General features: G+C 44.1%; 1 protein-coding gene across 2 annotated transcripts in view; it reads right to left on the minus strand.

Annotated features, from left to right (window-relative positions):
• WIF1 (WNT inhibitory factor 1) overlaps positions 1-18,108 on the minus strand; it is a 358,763-nt gene that overhangs the window by 91,965 nt on the left and 248,690 nt on the right. The window lies entirely within an intron of this gene.

The following is an 18,108-nucleotide window of genomic DNA, read 5'->3' on the forward strand; positions in this document are numbered from 1 at the left end:
CACAGCATGGTGGGGCACCCCGGGGATGCATTGGGAAGACATCCACGACAGACTATCGGACCTCATAGGTTTCAGGGACCCCCCCCGAGTACCTGATTATACACCTCGGGGGTAATGACTTGGTGAGCACAAACAGGGGAGAATTGCAGAGGAAAATCTGCGGGTCCCTGAACAGCATAGCCCACTGTTGGTGGAAAACTGAAATCTTTATGTCAGAAATAATACCAAGGAGGGTCTGGCATGGGGCACAGAGAAGACACGCAATAGAGATAGCCAGGAAGAAACTGAACAAATGCATAGAAAAATACTGCAAAAGCACAGGGCTCCATTTCTTGAGGCACGGTTTATACCAGAACAATCCTGACATGTTTCATCAGGACGGGGTGCACCTATCAGCAAAAGGAATGGGGGTATTTACAGAGAACATTTACATTTTTAGGGCCCTCAAGGATCGGGGCTGTAGGCAGAGGGCTTTTGGAGGGGACCTGAGGGGGTGTTTGGAGCACCCCCACAGGAGTGGCGGCATGTGCCCAGGGACGGAGGCCCAAGGAGGACAAGAACTCGGAACAAGCCTTGGGCAAATCCGGAACTGGTCACAGTGTGCCCAAAAGCTGATAACAATGTATTGTTTGCTATTGTGATTTATTTTCTGTAAGAAAATAAAAAATGCCTCCGGCCTATGATATTTTCCACAAACAAAACTAGTCTGTGCAATCATTGCTTACTCAGGGTGTTTGGGAGGGGGAGCAAAGGGAGCACACACTACTCAGCCTATGACCCAGGCCCCGGGACGCATGAAAGGCGGCCCGTTGGAGGGCATGGGAGTTTAGGTGCAGGGTGGGGGTGTAGTTGGCGGGAAGGCCATAAGGAGTGACGGCGGGCTGGCGGCACGGAAACAAAAGGCACCAGGAAGGGAGGAAACAGCACCTGGGAAAGGTGCGAAAGTTAGCAGCAGGGGGCCAGAGAAAGCCTGGCCCCCAGGGGAAAGACAAAGGGGCTATGGGATATAAGAGGGGGTAGTAAATTTAGCCCAAGCACAAACCAGGTAAGGAGCCTACCTCTGCGGGTAAGCTCCTACAGGGCCTGGACAGAGGGAAGCTTTTTGCCACCCATCCCACCCTGCAAAAAGATAACAGAAAAGAAGGAAAGGAAAAGAAGGCGGAACGCCGAGTACTTTCTTCGTACACGGTACAAAGGAAAGTAACGAGAAAGAAGGAAAGGAAAAGAAGACGGAGCGCCGAGTACCTTCTTCGTACACGGTCCAAAGAAAGTCGTAGGCGGCATGTGCCCAGGGACGGAGGCCCAAGGAGGACAAGAACTCGGAACAAGCCTTGGGCAAATCCGGAACTGGTCACAGTGTTCCCAAAAGCTGATAACAATGTATTGTTTGCTATTATGATTTATTTTCTGTAAGAAAATAAAAAATGCCTCCGGCCTATGATATTTTCCACAAACAAAACTAGTCTGTGCAATCATTACTTACTCAGGGTGTTTGGGAGGGGGAGCAAAGGGAGCCCACACTACTCAGCCTAAAGAAATGTAAACACTCCCATTACGCGAAGCGTCTTGCGAAGTGTTTCGAGGAACTGTTCCGTTTTTGTGTCTGTTGCTGATACTGCTGGCTGTGTCCTGCTGCCGGGGGCCTGCGCCGTGCCTGCGCCTTTAAGGATTCAAGAAATGTAAACCCTCCCATTGCACAAAGCATCTCGCGAAATATTTCGAGGAAGTGTTCCGTTGTGCTGAGGTTGCCAGGGGAGATACTACTGTTTCAACAACACGGATAAACAATCTGTGCTACGAGCCCGAGCCATCATTGTTTATTTAATATTATATAACGCTACCCGGGAATTACGAGGCTGTATTTCTCCCCTTTCACTGCTAACTGAACTGAACAGTATTGAAGGCTAAGACTAAGGAGAGCCACTCCGACTTTGGATATTGTCGGCTGCCTATCTGTAAAACGAGGTGTGGTTCTCTTTGTAGACAAGTTTCCAACAGCTGGTCCTTTGAGCTCCCCTGTGGATATTCCTGAATTAGCCGATATTTACCATCTGTGTACCAGTGGCTAATACAGTGCTGTCTGGCCACCTATTAGGAGGAACCTAACACAGGAGTGATTGCCGGTGCCATCCTTTGAGCTTCCAGTGTTGGAACTTAAGCCTGCTGACATATTTTCCACTTGTGGTGTTTTTTTGTTTTTTTTTTTGCTTTCCAAGAAGATTCACACTACAGCAAACTTTCTACGGCGGGCAATAACAGGGGAGTGACTGCGGGCTACTCCTTTGAGCTCCCCTGTGATTGGTAATATACTTACTGACTATTTGCTCCCGTGGGCCTTTGCAGGCTAACACTGACTTTTCTCCTTGATACGCCTGGTGCCTCCTTGGAAGAGGGATTGCTGGATCTGCCTCATTTGACCTTTTTAACTGAGACTCAGTCCTTTGCATGTGCAATATATTTAGTACAATCTGAACTCAATTTAGCAGCAACAACCTCTGTACGTTTTATTTTAAGGAGGGTAGGAGTTAAGGAGTTTTTTTGCGGGAAGCTTCTTATACCGTAAGACAGTTCTAAGTGAGCTAGGTTTTACGCAGTTATACTCAGCTTGACCTTTATTTGAGTTTGTATTTCTGAGATAATTTAATTGTAATAGACATTCTTAAACCGTTTTGTTGTTTCTCGAATTAGAGACATTGTGATACTGTTGTGTTGTGTATTAGGATCAGGTATTTTAAATATTTAACCAAAAACAAACACTTAAATGAAATTTTGAGAAGTTGTGATTTTTTTTGTATATTTGTTCTACTATTTATTTGAACCTGATTTTTAATCCTTTTACTTTACTTAATGAATTTGACTATCTAAGATATTGCTATTTTTCAAATAGCTGAATCGGATACTGTTAAGACGGATTTCTGAACTCTGTCCTGGAGGGCAGAGGTTCAGAAGGCCAGCCTAGTTTCTTGGAACAGGGTAACCTCTGGACAAGCCAGACCAATCAGGGTAGCGATCGCGGCGGTCAAGACTAGGTCTCAAGAGGGGTGAGGGTGACTGAAAGCCCGCAATAAGCACACAAAGCAAGGACACTTACAAATTACTCTAAGCAGGTGTTATATTAAAGATATATCCACATGTATTACAAGGCCTTTGTAACATTGACCGTAGCGAGAAATCACAATAAAACTCAAGTAAACCAACACATACCAAACCAATACAATATATATACAAATACAAACGAGTCTAACGAGTTAGACGCACGAAATGTGTAGACCCCCTAGATGGGGAGGAAAACACGCAGTGCGAATAATAATTAGACCCAGTCCGCCTTCAGAGGCACCTAACTAAAAGGAAGTCCAAGCCCTACGAAGAGTGGAGCCTTGTGCTCAGAAGTACATGTACACGCTGGTGCCAACGGGCAAAAAGGGGAGTCTCTTCGAGGGAATCAGGCAGTTTAGTTCGGTGAACAAATGAAGATGAACCGAGCTCCGCGACTTAAGCGCAGCCTCCATTGTGGGCAGAAGCAGAGCGCGTGTACGGAAAGGCGTGCTGTTAGACACAGTGGGGAAAAGCTATGGGCCCCTGCAGGAGGGCGACCAGTTCCTAGCGATGCTACTCACCGGTCCCCGATGCAAGCAGACCCAGGCTTCTTCGCGTCAGTTTCAGTGCTGGCAGGTTTAGATACGAGCAGGGGACGTCTCGGCGTCGTGTAGATTCCGCAGCAGCAGAAGTTGAGTTGAGGATGTCCCAAACGCAGTGAACCCGCACAGTTTGTTACCACAGCAGGGCAACGGAGCGGCCGTGTGTATTTCAGCCAAATGTACACTACTCACTTCAGACCTGGGAATGCCAAGTGTACGAATCATGTGAGAGTGACAAGGACTCGTAATACAACACAACCTGACAGCGGTTACAGAGCAAGACTCCTGGGTAAGCTGGTCAGTCTGCTGGATGGCCCACAGACACTTCAGAAGGCTTACGTGCAGGAGATGGTGAAGATGCCGAGAATAGTTGTTCCCACTATTCCAAGGGTTGAAGTACAAGTACAGGCCTTCTCGTTCGATCAGAGGTAGAAAGGGTTTCACCAAGCGACAGCAGTGCAGAGGAGCAGTCCTTCAGCGGGTCATAAGCGATTCCTCGGTTCAGCCTCGTGGTTGCAGGATACTTGGCTCCTGTATTCCTTTGTTCGTGAGAACTCAGGAGATCGACATGGTAGTGGTGTTTCCAGCCCCCTCTTATCCACGGTTCCCTTCGCGCCAAAATGGAGGGGACCCAATGGGAGATCTGCTCACAAAACACTCACACCATACGTGGACCTATCACGGACCACGGAGGTCCCAAGCATTCACACCACCCTAGACTCTCTGGCACCCAGGATGTGTATTGGGACCAGACATCCCAGCCCACATCCTGGAGGCACACACAAGGCTTGCAGAAGCCCGCGAAAGCATCTGTGTTGCGCGGGAAAGTACATGCCCAAATAAGGAAGGCCCCGGGTCGGCTTGACCTGGGGAAGGTGAAGGGGGCAAGACGGTCAGTAGACATGACAAAGAGCCTCGTGGTCTGGCCATTTTGGGAGCCAGGCCACCATTTTGGGCTAAGCGCGAGAAACGCGTTTAAACGCCAAAAGGAGCTTAAAAACACAAGAAACGATCGCTGCCACCAATCCCGTCCGTGATTCACTTGCACCGTTCATTATCAATCCAAAGAGAGTATCTAGGGCCTGTAGAAGACTAGAGACCCAAGAGAGCAGTAAGTTAGCTTACAGTGCCCCCTTTTGCCATGTTGCGCAAAAGCTGCAACATGATAAAGAAACTACGGAAAACAATGTTTCCCGGTACTGACTGTCTTAAGGGCATGTCAGTTTCCCCGTAAGTATGGAGCGAAAGCCCAGAGGAGTGCGGCAGAAGGCTGCACTTCCCTGGCAAAGTCTAGATCATGGTGAAAACAACAGCAAAGAGTTTAGGGGTTGCCACATGGAAGGAAAATTACCCACAATTAAGAAATCTTTCCTAACAGATACTATTGGCCCGAAGGAATCCCTGGAATTTAGGATTTTAGATTTATTCATTTAAATTGGAATCTTCATTTGCTTACCTTTCGACTCTAAACTGATTAACGTTATTGTATTGATTCAGTGTCGCGACTTGGCCATTACATCGTCCTTGCACCTTTTTTTTGGTAGCCCAATTTTGTGGTGCCTACCCTTTACCTTTCTTTAGGCATCATTTTGTTCTTCTTTTGTTGTTAGAACGCCACGAGGAGTCAACTGAATATGGATGAAACAATTGAAGGAAAAAATGATATAGTAGGAAACAAAGTTTTTAACAATGTTTTGCTTTTGGGGAAAAATCCTTTAGAAAGTGATCAAATAGTAGTTGTAAATTCCAGTGCTGAACAACAGGTTAATACTGATGTTATTCACCCCACGTGCCAAGAAGACTGTATAGTAATAGTCCGAATTCATAAGGTTGGGGCCAGTGAAATCACCCTAACTACCCCAGACCAACACGTAAATACTTCTGATCTCCACAAGGAGCCCTTGGCCATTTTTTAAGTGGATGGCCATATCGATAGAAGTAATTCCTCCAAGATGGTAAGAGAAACCTCCATCAACCATCAAGAAGATCGATTGGTGGCGGTGCTTACCCATAATTTGGGCGTAGAACCAGAACCTCCTGATAGGGTTGGAGCAGCCTTGCAAGAGGTGAATGATATTGCCCAGGGTATCCCAACTATAAGAGATGACCATATTATATTGAAGGGAAAGACCCCAATTTAAAAAATGAAACAACTAACACCCATTAATGGCCTGAGTGGGCCTGTGTAAGGGGTGTATGTCAGCACAAGAGGATGCGCATGTAACCCCGAAGGTTCGCACTGTGGGGGCAAAAACAAAATTTGAAGAACCCTATCCCCTTCTCCCCTATTGCGGGACAGAAAATTATGAATTATTTCGGAAAAAAATCCTGCACCAGCACTGAAATCAAATCCATAATTCCTGTGAAGGGGGAATTGCTAGATGGACGATATAGTAGGGAACCTAGAGACAACAAACTCCATGACCTTAGCATCATCGGGTTTGCTGACCTAGCTACGGAGGAGAATGAGAATTATAAGTTTGACTCCCTCTCCCATGACGTGGTGCAGCAGATGTGTGATGCTTCTTATGCTGGGTCCCTCACAGAGCTGACCAATGTTTTAGATGAGTATCCAAAAAACAGAATTGGCTGAGAGAAAGGGGGCTCGTTTCTGAGGTTAATGATGAACATTCTCAAAATGCACCAGTACCTCATACCTTAAGGGAAGCGGACGATAGAATCTGCTTAAGGCAACCCACTGTATCAGCTTTATGGTTCTTAGCTCTTTCGTCAACCTTTACGATAATATTTGGGCTGAAATCAGAGCACATACTGAACGTTTGGCAGACATGTATAATAGGTTGGAGGGAATTGAAAAAAAGCTGTGAGTTGGCATTGAAAAGAAGGATATCACTGGGAACTGATTATGCAATGAGGGATGGACCACCTGCAACTGATAAAAGACCAGAAGGGTTTGTCAAATCCTGTGACCCATTAGCGACTCAGCAGCAAGAAGGAGTCTTGGCTGTGAGAGTTTGTTGTTTGGGGAATTCACAAGATGGTGATTGTCATGTAAGAACAAAGGGTAGCCTGTGTTCCATGGCTGTCAGATTGGTACCTAAGCAAGATGGCCCAAAGTTGAACCAGATATCATAGACTTAACAGTAGAAGAACCCAATAAGAGAGAAGGGATTTATAAAATTAATGGAAAAGGTTACAAGGCTAAGAAATCAATTAATGTCAAAAATAAAAAAACGGTACACCTCCTCCCGTAAATATCTCCAGAACCTCACTATACCAGAGTCTCTGCTAAATAAAAGTAACAGAAGTAAAGGTCGACAGAGCGTAATGACTCCTGTGTTGGAAGAAAGTATTGAGGAGAGAACGCCTGAGCTCAGAGAGGGTATTACCGGTTCTGGGGAGAGGCAATTGATTCACATGGGATATGAATCACAGGAAAAGACTGCCGATTGTGGGACACGATCTGTAAGGGTTGAAATTGGTACCCAAACTGATTCTGGGGTGAACATATGGCTTAAGCCCAATGAGTGAAAGAGGATTTGTTGTGGAACCAATGTGGAAAATATGCAAGCAGGTGGGGATGTTGCCTTGGCTGCCCATGGAATCGCACAGGGAGTGGTTGACCCAGCTAGCAATGTGGAAAATATGGTAGCAAGTGGGAATATTGTTATGGCTGCCCGGGGAATCCCACTGGGAAAGACTCCAACATTAGTCATAAGTAATATAATAGCTAAGCATGAACCCTTTAGGAAGGTTGTCGCTTGGGTTGGCGAAGGTACAGTACCGACAGAAAGATAGAAAGCCAAGCAACTATGTGAGAAATTGTCACCCCTTTCTGTGCCATATCCCCTGCATGAATTGATAGTAGAGGGTACTACCCTCTATGGATATATCGGGCAAGAATTTAGCAGAGCTCCCAGAACAGGCTAAATTTTGGGGGGAAGAGATATGTCCCTAATGTCACAAATTTTGCAACCCATGACTATCCCAAAGACCACTTAAGCCACTGATATAGGTTACGTCATGTCCCGGGAGTAGTAGGTTCCCAGAGTACTAAGGGTCAATCCCAATCTATGTATAGTAGTAATAGTGGTATTTAGGGGACTTTCGATTGTATTAATGAGAACATTGAAAGAGGAACCCAAGTTACACAAATAGTCCAGATAACGAGCCTTTGGAGACCGAATACGCCAGTTTGTCTTAATAGGGGAAATATTCTTAAAATGTTTGCAGAAATCCCAAACTTGAGCCTGTTATCTTCCTGTGATCTTAATAGGATCCAGTTCCCAGATCACGATTGGCGTGAGAGATGTAATATCTACTTTAACTCTCCGTTGGTAATGAATCTTGTTTTGGCTGAAACTGATACTTTAGGACAACTGGGGTTTGAGGTTAAAACAACGGAGATAGTGCAACAACCATCAAAAAGCAACCATAACGTCAAGCCAAGGGGCGTGAAGTAACGGCCCCCATAGGTGTATGGTAAGGTGTATTCGATGCAAGACCGGTGCTACTAACCTGCCTCGATCGGACGCCACCAACTGGGTAAAGGAAGGGAAGGTGGAGGGAGGGAAAGCAGACAAGGGGATGGGGTTGCATCGGCATCTTTATTGGTCCAAAACGCTCGATATAGTGGGAAACTTATGGGCAAATAAAATACTGGTCACGGATTGTAAGCAATTTCCCCACGAAATTATCCAATGGCACTGACTATTGAAGCAAGGAATGGGAATTCCCTAAGGATTGGGACACTCAATGTAAAACGTCTCAACTTGCCAACTAAGAGGTCACTGGTATCCAGAGAATTCCGTAGGGCAAAGACGGATGTTCTCCTGTTACAAGAGACAAAGTATGCTAAAGGGGAAGAACGGCAAATTCTAGGGAAGCGTGTCGGGATGGAGCTCTCGGGATCTGGACCACTAAGAAAAGGAGGAGTGGGGATCCTTATCAGAAAGGGTATAGAATTTGAGGTTGAAAGTCACGATTGCCACACTCTACTCCCCCAACATGGGACAGGCTATGTTTCTGGCTAAAACGATCCCTAAAATTATGCTAGAGGACTCAGGCCATATCATTCTAGGGGGAGACTTCAATCAATGGGCAGACTCCATTGAATACTGGAAACCTGGTAATCCAGACGTGAGAGGCCAAACTAGGGGACACCGCACAGAATTCAAGGGGATGATGGACACATATGGAATGAGAGATGTGTGGAGAGACATGCACCCAAATGAACAAGGCTACACCTTCTACTCCAACCCACACAATACATTTACCAGAATCGATTATATATATCTATCCAAGGATCTCTCGGACATCACAACACTTGCAGAGATAATCCCAGTTACGTTTTCAGACCATGACTTGGTGGTAGCAGATATCCGGTGGGAGAATCTGCCAGTGATGAGGGGGGGGGGAATGGCGAAGTAACGAAAGTCTCTGGAAGGATCCTGTCTTCAGGATAGCAATGGAGATGGAGATTAACGAATACCTCAAACTAAATAATACTGGTAGTCTGGGAAGCGGGGAAAGCCACCTGGAGAGGTATTTTAATAAAAGAAGAGGGCGAGAAAGATCATTGAACACAGGCTCAGAACAGCAATCTGTCAGCTGGAGGGAGAAATTATGAGAGATGAGGTAAATGATCCCAACAAAATTAACGAAGTAAAAAGAAAAAGAGAGGAACTGAGACTGTTAGAACACGAGCATATAGTGCGCAAGCTTCGACTCCTGAAACAGAAATTCTATGAAAAATTAGACAAGGCAGAGACACTACTAGCTGCAAGACTCAGAGATCAAAGAGCTGAGCAGAAAGTATTATAAATAATCGAGGATGACCCCATCCCAGCAGACACTGCACTGCCCCCTACCATCCCTGAATGCTTTGCCGCCTTCTACGAGACCTTATGCACCTCAGAAACAAACCCCGACCAACATGACACTGAGACTTACCTGTCCTCTATTAATATGGCCAAGATATCAGGCCTCGACTCTGACCTGCTAGAATCCCCCATATCTGAGCAAGAAGTACAAGATTCTATAAAGAGGCTAACACTAGGCAAATCCCCGGGCGAAGATGGCTATACGGCCGGATTCTGTAAATCCTTTAGTGCACAACTAACACCATTCTTGATGAAATTCTTTAATGAAATACTCGAGACAAGGAATGCCCCAGACCCCTTCATCCGTGCCCCGATCACGATAATCCCCAAAGAAGGAAGAGACCCCAGAAAATGTGGATCGTACTGCCCAATCTCTCTACTCAATTTAGACGTGAAAATGTACACAAGGGTTCTCACCGCTAGACTAGAGACACTAATGCCACAACTCATACACCCCAGACAGGTTGGATTCATACTGGGGAGACAAGGCGCGGATACAATGCGTAAAACCCTCCATCTTATTCACGCATCCCAGAACATTCCCAATGAACCTGTCCTCCTTTCAATTGATGCAGAGAAAGCCTTCGATAGGGTGGAGTGGGGTTTCTTGAGAGCAGTCCTGAGTAAGGTGGGGATCGGCCCAAGGTTCAGAAGGGGAATACAGGCGGTGTATACAGCCCCCAAATCATCGATATTTGTGAACGGAGAATACTCTAGATGGTTCAAATTAGGACGCAGCAGTCGACAGGGATGCCCCCTCTCCGCAATCCTTTTTGCACTCTCCCTTGAACCCTGGCACAGAGGGAATTCGACTGTGAGTGGTGGAGTATAATGTGTCCCTCTATGCCGATGATATACTCATGCATATGACGAATCCCATGCCGTCCATTCCCTGGGCTCTCTATCTACTAGAAGAATACGGCCAACGCTCCGGGTTTAAGGTGAACAAAGCCATTCTATTTCCACTACGGGACCGACAGAGACAAACAAAACCAGGTATTCCTCACTTGGGCTCAAGACCGAACACTCTAAGTTGAAATACTTGGGAATACAGATCACTAAAGACCTGGCTGATTTATATGAATCCAACTTCCCCCTTCTCCTCCAACAATTTCACGCCGACCTTAGCAAATGGAGTAAGTTGACGATCTCTTGGCTAGGGCGCCTTAACGCTATCAAAATGGTTTGCCTCCCTATTTCTTGTACCCCTTTCAAATGCTACCTATAGAAATACCCAATAAATTCTTCCTCAAAGCCAAGAAAGCCATGGTAAAATTCATCTGGGAGGGAAAGAAGGCAAGGATCTCATACAACACCCTAATACTTCCCAAAGACAAAGGCGGAGCAGGACTCCCCGATTTTAGAAAATATTGTGAAGCAGCCCAACTAGAGGTCTTAATTCCCCACTTACACAACCACAAAGAACCTCAATGGATACACATGGACAATCACTATTTATCACCGGCCACGGTCTCGGAGTGGCTCTGGGCCCTAAGGAAGAAACTCCATAATAGACTCAAAGACCACCCAATCCTGAGTACCATATGGGGAATTTGGAGAATTTGGAGAAAAGGTCAGAGAAAAGGTCAGAGGATGCAAAAGATCTCTACATGGCCATCCCCACTGAGATACTTATGGTCCCCGGGAATAAATGATCATTTCCCCAATGTAGAGAGATTCAAAACATGGTATGAGGCTGGCCTATAGAGGGTGGGCAACTACAGAAAAAAGATTCATTTATCACACTGCCGGAACTGACTGAAGCCCTGGGAATAGGCACACTGTCCACCTTTCAATACATACAAATTAAAGGCATTCTAACCAGCATGGAAAGACAAGCTGATGTGAGACCTTACCCCTTTCAAAAGTTACTAGACTCTAGGACAGAGATGAAGGGCCTGATATCAGCTATGTACAAGGAATTGGTTGAAGCAGGGGATGGGTCCACAGACCCACTGAGATGTAGATAGGAGAGAGACCTGGGTGAGCATATTAGCCCAGACATGTGGGGAAGGATGTGCAAAGCGGCATCGCAAACGTCTATATCATGCCAATACAAATTACATGCTATCAAACTGTTAGATAGATGGCAATATGACCCTCTCAGGCTTTCTAAAATGTTCTGAACGATTAACCCAAGATGCTGGTGGGAATGTGGGGATGTTGCTGATTATTGGCATATGTGGTGGGGCTGTTCCCGAATAAGAGTATTTTGGGACGAGGTCTTGAGTTGGATCAAAGAAATAGACGGTATCCAAAGAACTCCTGAGCCCCATCTCATATTATTTGACCTTGAAAAAAGTGAAGATGAATGGAGTAGGGTTAAAGGTCTGGCCCCCCAGTTATTCCTAGCAGCCCGCTCCATACTTGTAACAAAATGGAAGTCCAGAACGGTCCCGTGCAAGAACGAATGGAGAAGATAACAGCATCTCTCCACGGGAGATCTTCACAATGTGAGGCTCTATGGATGGACTTTGTTAATAAACACATGTGAGGGGACTTAAAATGTCAAGATGTTTGATACACTGGGATGAAACGTAAAGGAAGTGACCTAAGGGGTTCTGAACAAAGGGGGGAAAAAAGAACGACTCATCCAATGGATAATTCCCTCAGCAACTGTGACCATTCAAAGACATGTAAAGATATATTCCCTAAGATGTCTGCTCGACCCACAGGGGGGAGGAGGGAGGGAGAAGGCAAAGTCATGTTAAATCATTGTAGCTCAAAGACGGATGTATATAAAAGATATATGACGAGATAATAGTTTTCAAATGCTCCAATACTGTTCTGTAACCTTGAGTTTGTATTTTGTTCACATACTGTGACTGGCTATGAATAGAAATTAATAAAATCAAATTTTAAAAAAGCAACCATAACTATGGCGGGAATTTAAAAGATGTGTTCCATCCCGATAGAGGCAAGGGAGACAACAGTATAGAGGTGCTAATAAACAGAACACAGATTGGGCTCAAATCACAGCTGCCCTGTGGAAATGATAGCCTCTCCATATCCATAGAACCTTAAGGGTTAATAGAGGAATATATTAATTTGAAGTTGTTGTCATGGAATACTAGGGGGAACCTTCATCTATCACCTAACGCCGATACCATTGCCATGTTAAAAAAATGCAATTGTATTTTGTTACAAGAAACATGGCCTTTGGTCAGTCTTTCTATTGATGGCTATGACGTATTCTCCCAAACTTGCGCAACAAAATAGAGGAGGGAGTCCCTCGGCAGGACTTTTGACTGCTATTAAGGGGACATTAGGATTCTCATCTAGGGTAGTGCCTGACTTACCGCTGGGGATCCTGGCTATTAAAGTATTTTCCCCGGTGGGGAATCTCTAAATTCTTGTCTCCAATGTTTACTGGCATAGGGGAATAGCTGAACTAGGGACATTTTTGGATATAATCACAAATTTAATTCAGAACTGGCAGGGAGAAGCTCCAAACGGTAGAGTTATGCTGGCAGGTGATCTCAATTCGGATTTCTGTCAGTCTAATGACGACAATGATCCCTGGGAGTCCTTGCCAGGAATAATCACTGGAAAACAAATGTATTATTGTGGGAGAATGTGGAACCTTTCACTCGAGTCAATGGGTCTGGTCTGTTTGAATAGAAGTCTGTATGCTACTAATCATACAATACCAACTTGGCATTGAAGCGATAGCTCCTCAACCATAGACTACATCTTCACAGATGTGATCTCCTTTAATCATAGTACAGGGACAGGATCTCTCTCAATTAAGTGGAGTGACCATGGAGTTCTGAAAGTGGACTTTAAGACAGTTAAGGGGGATTTTACCAATCTTAGAACAGTAAGATAGGGAAGAAAGATTAGAGGGACCAACCAAAACATAGTGACCCTTAATAATGTATTAACCTGCCTTATGAGTTCTAGTTCTCTGGAACAGAAACTCCATGTCTTCACTCCCACCAAATTTGAAAATAACCTGGGTTGCCTGATTGATAGGTCTTCCCCCAATATGAGGCTAGGTCCTTCTAGTCATAAAAACAGACATATTCTTAACCACCCGTGGGCCTGTGTGAAAGCTTCTATGCAAATCTGAGATCGATTTGATGCTCTGGCTAGGATGAAACAGAAAAAAAAATAGAATTAAATGGGTGACACAAAGGTATAAAAGCTATTGCAAGTCAAGAAAGGCAGATGTGCTTCAAAAGGATGCTGAAACTGTGTTACGCACTCTAGTCAAAAGATATCTGAGAGCCTTTTGGGCACTAATTAATGACCAAGAACTCAGCACTATTGTTAGCCAACAGAACGTGGTTTCTGAGGCACAATGGGTTGACTTTTTCTGAAAGTTATATGGGATCTCCCTTGGGACACTGACTGAGGACCCCAATGCAATACATCGAATTGGTGGTGAAGATTGGTGGCCTATTTATTGAATATGAGATCGTGTTAAAGCTTATATAAAATGCCAAATCCTCCCAGGCAGCAGTACCGAATGGCCTGACAAATAACACCTTTAAGGGTCACCCCATTGTCTGGGTGCAGATCCTCACCATGATTTTAAAGACTATTAAATACAATGGAGATATCCTGACCGCTTGGCATACTACTATGTGGTTCCAATCTTTAAACGTGGTGAGAGAGATCAGGCCAGAAACTATCGTCCCATAGCATTAATTGATGCTGATTGTAAAATGTTCACCTCAATCTTGCTATCATATCTGAACGAGTGGATGACCACTACTTCCCGATTAAACAAATTCCAGACGGGGTTCAGAGTAGGTCATTCGATGGATATGAATGGATTAGTTATGAGGGCATTACAGGAAACTGCCCGAGGAAAGTATGGTGGAGACATCTTTGCGGCCTCAAGTGATTTGTTGACAGCTTTCGACTGTGTGATTCGGAGCCGCCTGTGGTCTAAACTTGCAAATTGGGGGATTCCGGGAGGCCTTCTGAGGCTAATTATGGGCCTCTATGATAAAGCAGGAATCCGCGTGAGACTTCATTTGGAGGGGAACCTGTCGCGTAGGATTGAACCCCTGGTGGGCCTCAAACAGGGCTGCTCGCTTGCCTCCTGTCTCTTTAATCTATATGTGTCTGATATCGGTGACTATCTGACAGAGGCAGGTCTGGTAACCCCGAAATTGGGAGAACAGCGCATTCCCTGGTTGACATATGCAGACGACTTCCTGCTCCTCGACTGCACCAAAGTTGGCCTTCAACGCTTAATTGATAAAGGTGCAAATTTTGCATCAGAAATGGATTGACTGTCAACCCTAGGAAGACCCGTGTTTTGGTGCTGTCCAGGGAACGGAAAAGAAAAAGCCAGAATTGGAGCATACAGGAGGCATCCTTGGAGTGCACACCGAACATCCTCTACCTGGAATTCCGCCTTCTGGCCCAACTTTCGGGATGCGGTCTTCGCTCTTTCCTTAATCAGTAAGCCCTCAATTTGACTAATCAAATGATCAAACTGGACCAAAAATGTGGACGGTTTTCAATTAAATCGTAGATTGGCTTCTATGAAGGTAAAGTAGTGTGTAAATTGATATATGGGATGGAGTTACACTATGGTGAACTAGCGAAGTTTTAGGAACTACTGGAGGGAAGGCTATGGAGATGGACACTTAAGCTACCTAACAATATCCCTATGGCGGCTATCGGGTATGAATTGAGAATAGCATCCTTGGAGGCCAGGGTGAGATGGAGATTGCTTTCCCTATTTCGTAGTCTGGTTGCCCTAGTGTTGAATATGCTATATGTCAATTTGGGTAAAATGGTGCCCATGCATGGTTTGGGAAATGACTCTATTGCATTTATGTCTGTGATCCGGGATATCTGTGATCAAATACTAGATGACCTGGACACAGATATAGAGAAACACTGGTTACTAATCCAGATAAGGTCAAACAATTGTTATATGAGAGAGACTGAACCACAACCGTAGAAAGATTCCATGCTTATCCCTCATTGAGTCATCTACAGTGGGATCACAAGAAACATGGGACTGTATCTCTGCTTCTCTTGCAATTCCCAAACCGATATTACAGGATGGTTCTCTTAAAATTATGCTGGAACATTCTGCCTCCCAGGGAAGTGCTATTACGCAGGAATATGATAGGGGTGGAAGACTCCTTCTGCCAATTTTGTGAGAAGGACGGTGAGACCGAAACTGTGAAGAACCTATTACTTTCATGCAAAAAAAGATCTATCTATATGGCTAAATTTGTCAAATGGGGAGTTCGGGGGGACGGCAATTAAATTTGGTCTCAGTGTATTAATATCCAGAACACCTCAGAGGGCCTGGCGACTGCATCATTCATTCAATCCCTGAACCCTTATAATGAGCAGGAAACAAGATAGTTGGTTTTCCAACCTCTCCCTATATAACCGGGAATTTTAGGCCCTATCGTAGCTGCTCCTGGCTAGGAAACCGATCTGGGGAAGGAAAATATAGCTAAGTGTTACTATTCCTCATTTGAGTTAAAAAGTTTTAATATGTGTTTTTACTATGTATATTGTTGCTCGATTTATCGATTTAATATGATGTTGTTTTAATGACAATGCGTGATGAATTTAACTATATTCCTTGTATGGATTTTAAGGATCTTACCAAATATTACTGGTGGAATTGATTGTAATTGTTTTAACATTCAGGTTCTATGATTTGAAAGTCTCTGTATTCCATTTATGAAGGTTTAAGATGTATGTAAATTATTCACTATTCAACTGTCCGTCAAGAGAAAGAGATTTGTATCCTGCGAAGAGTTATTGATAAAAATGTGTTCTGAAATGTGCTTAGTTTTCACTTCTCTTCACTTTTATCTATATTACAGGATTTTTGAAGTCGGGAACCAAAAATCACGTTACCTATGCCTTTAGAATTCTACTGCATGTGCACTGTTCACAGCCCATAACTCAATTGCTGCTGATGTCTTGCAAATTAAATTTAGTCCTGATGAAGTTCATTCTATAGATGACAAAACTGAAACAATTGTTAACGAACTGAGAAGTAACCGAGATCCTGCAAGACCTTCATTTAAGACCAAGAGCAATTAATAGGCTCATATATTTGCCTACATAATGTTATATCCACTCCTATCCTTCGCTTTTTTCGCAGACCATTCACAACGAAACAATGGGCACTCTAGGTAAAAAAGTGAATTGCCCAGCAAACTATTGTAATGGGTTTAATAAAGATGTTTGTCTTTGATGCAATCACTTATACGTAGAACATGTTGAATTTGGATTGTGTGAAGCATGGTGATAGAACTCGTCATCATCTGTCTGTTTCACGCTCTCTCTTTGTGTGCTTCACTCGCCGTAAATGTACTAGAAAGTGTATCCAGTGATTTTACCAGCAAATCAAATTTAGATGTATTTTTTACTGAACTAAATCCATTGAAACACACAGATTTAAAAAAAAAAAGAAATGTATAGGGGTTAAAACAGGGGCAGAGGGTCTTGGGGGATTAAAAACAAAGGGAAATGGAGGGTTTGGGTGGTCAGGCCCAAATCAAAATAAATATAAATTTCATAGATTTTTTCAATTGATTTATTTTGGTAAAAATATCATCGACATTTCTGTCAGTAAAATCACATAGAACCACTAGAAAGTAATATCATTAAATCCATGGGCATGTTTACATGAAAATGATCAAAAATAATCATAGACTGTGGCTATTAAGTATTATGTCCTCTCTCCTCTTCTTTTGAAGAAAGCTGTTGCAGATTGGCTGTTGTCTCGGGAGGATAGCTCAGTGGCAACGTGCTCGCCTTGGAAACAAGACGACACAGAGCAACACAGGTTCGATCCCCGGGTCTCTGGGTATTAAGCGTGTTATAAGTAACCTATAATATAATTGAAACATTGCCCTCCTATATCTATAGTTGAGTTCGGTGTTGCGGGTTGGCATTTCTTTTGATACTCAATGAAAAAACAATTCATGGGCAAATCTTATTTGGTATGATACCAGATATAGTACATGACAATATTGTATATCTAAGTTACTTCAGAGTGTCTATATAAGGGACATCTGCATCCCGGCGTGGGGGCATTTATAAACTCAAAGAAATATCAACAGAGAACCTTCTGTAGCGGTGGGTAAATCCTGGTGGTGACATGCCACTGCCATCATCAAAAGATTCAAACATTCATACATGATTCAAAACATTACACTGCCCGAAGGATTAATCCAATGCCTTTCAGATCCAAGGATTCTTCGTCAGGGAAAGGGCTCTCCATGGAAGAACTCAAGCAAGCCTAGATCCTCACTGCATGTGACTATGTGAAATATACATGCTGCTGGAAGTTAGGGAAATGATGTTGAAGGTTATGAAAACCACAGTTACCTTGGAATGAGACAGTTGGGGTGCTAATCTGTTGTGTATAGCTGTATGAAGGAGGCCCTGGTCCGCATGCATTGGATTAATCTGGCTGTCCTCTTAATAATCATTTGTACTTGAAATCATGTGAATTAAAGAGACACGATTCATGAACAGGTAATGTTGTGAATGATTTTGGTAAGCAAACAGTGATTTTGGAATACCTTGAGGACAGCAGTGGTGTTGAGCCACCAGGATTTCCACAGCACCATTGAAGGTTCTCTGTGGTTCTGTCATTCCAGTCTCACGGGGCACATGGGTTT

The sequence above is a fragment of the Ambystoma mexicanum genome, chromosome 12 (genome assembly GCF_040938575.1).
Source record: "Ambystoma mexicanum isolate Mex_15411 chromosome 12, UKY_AmexF1_1, whole genome shotgun sequence".
Classification (NCBI taxonomy): domain Eukaryota; kingdom Metazoa; phylum Chordata; class Amphibia; order Caudata; family Ambystomatidae; genus Ambystoma; species Ambystoma mexicanum.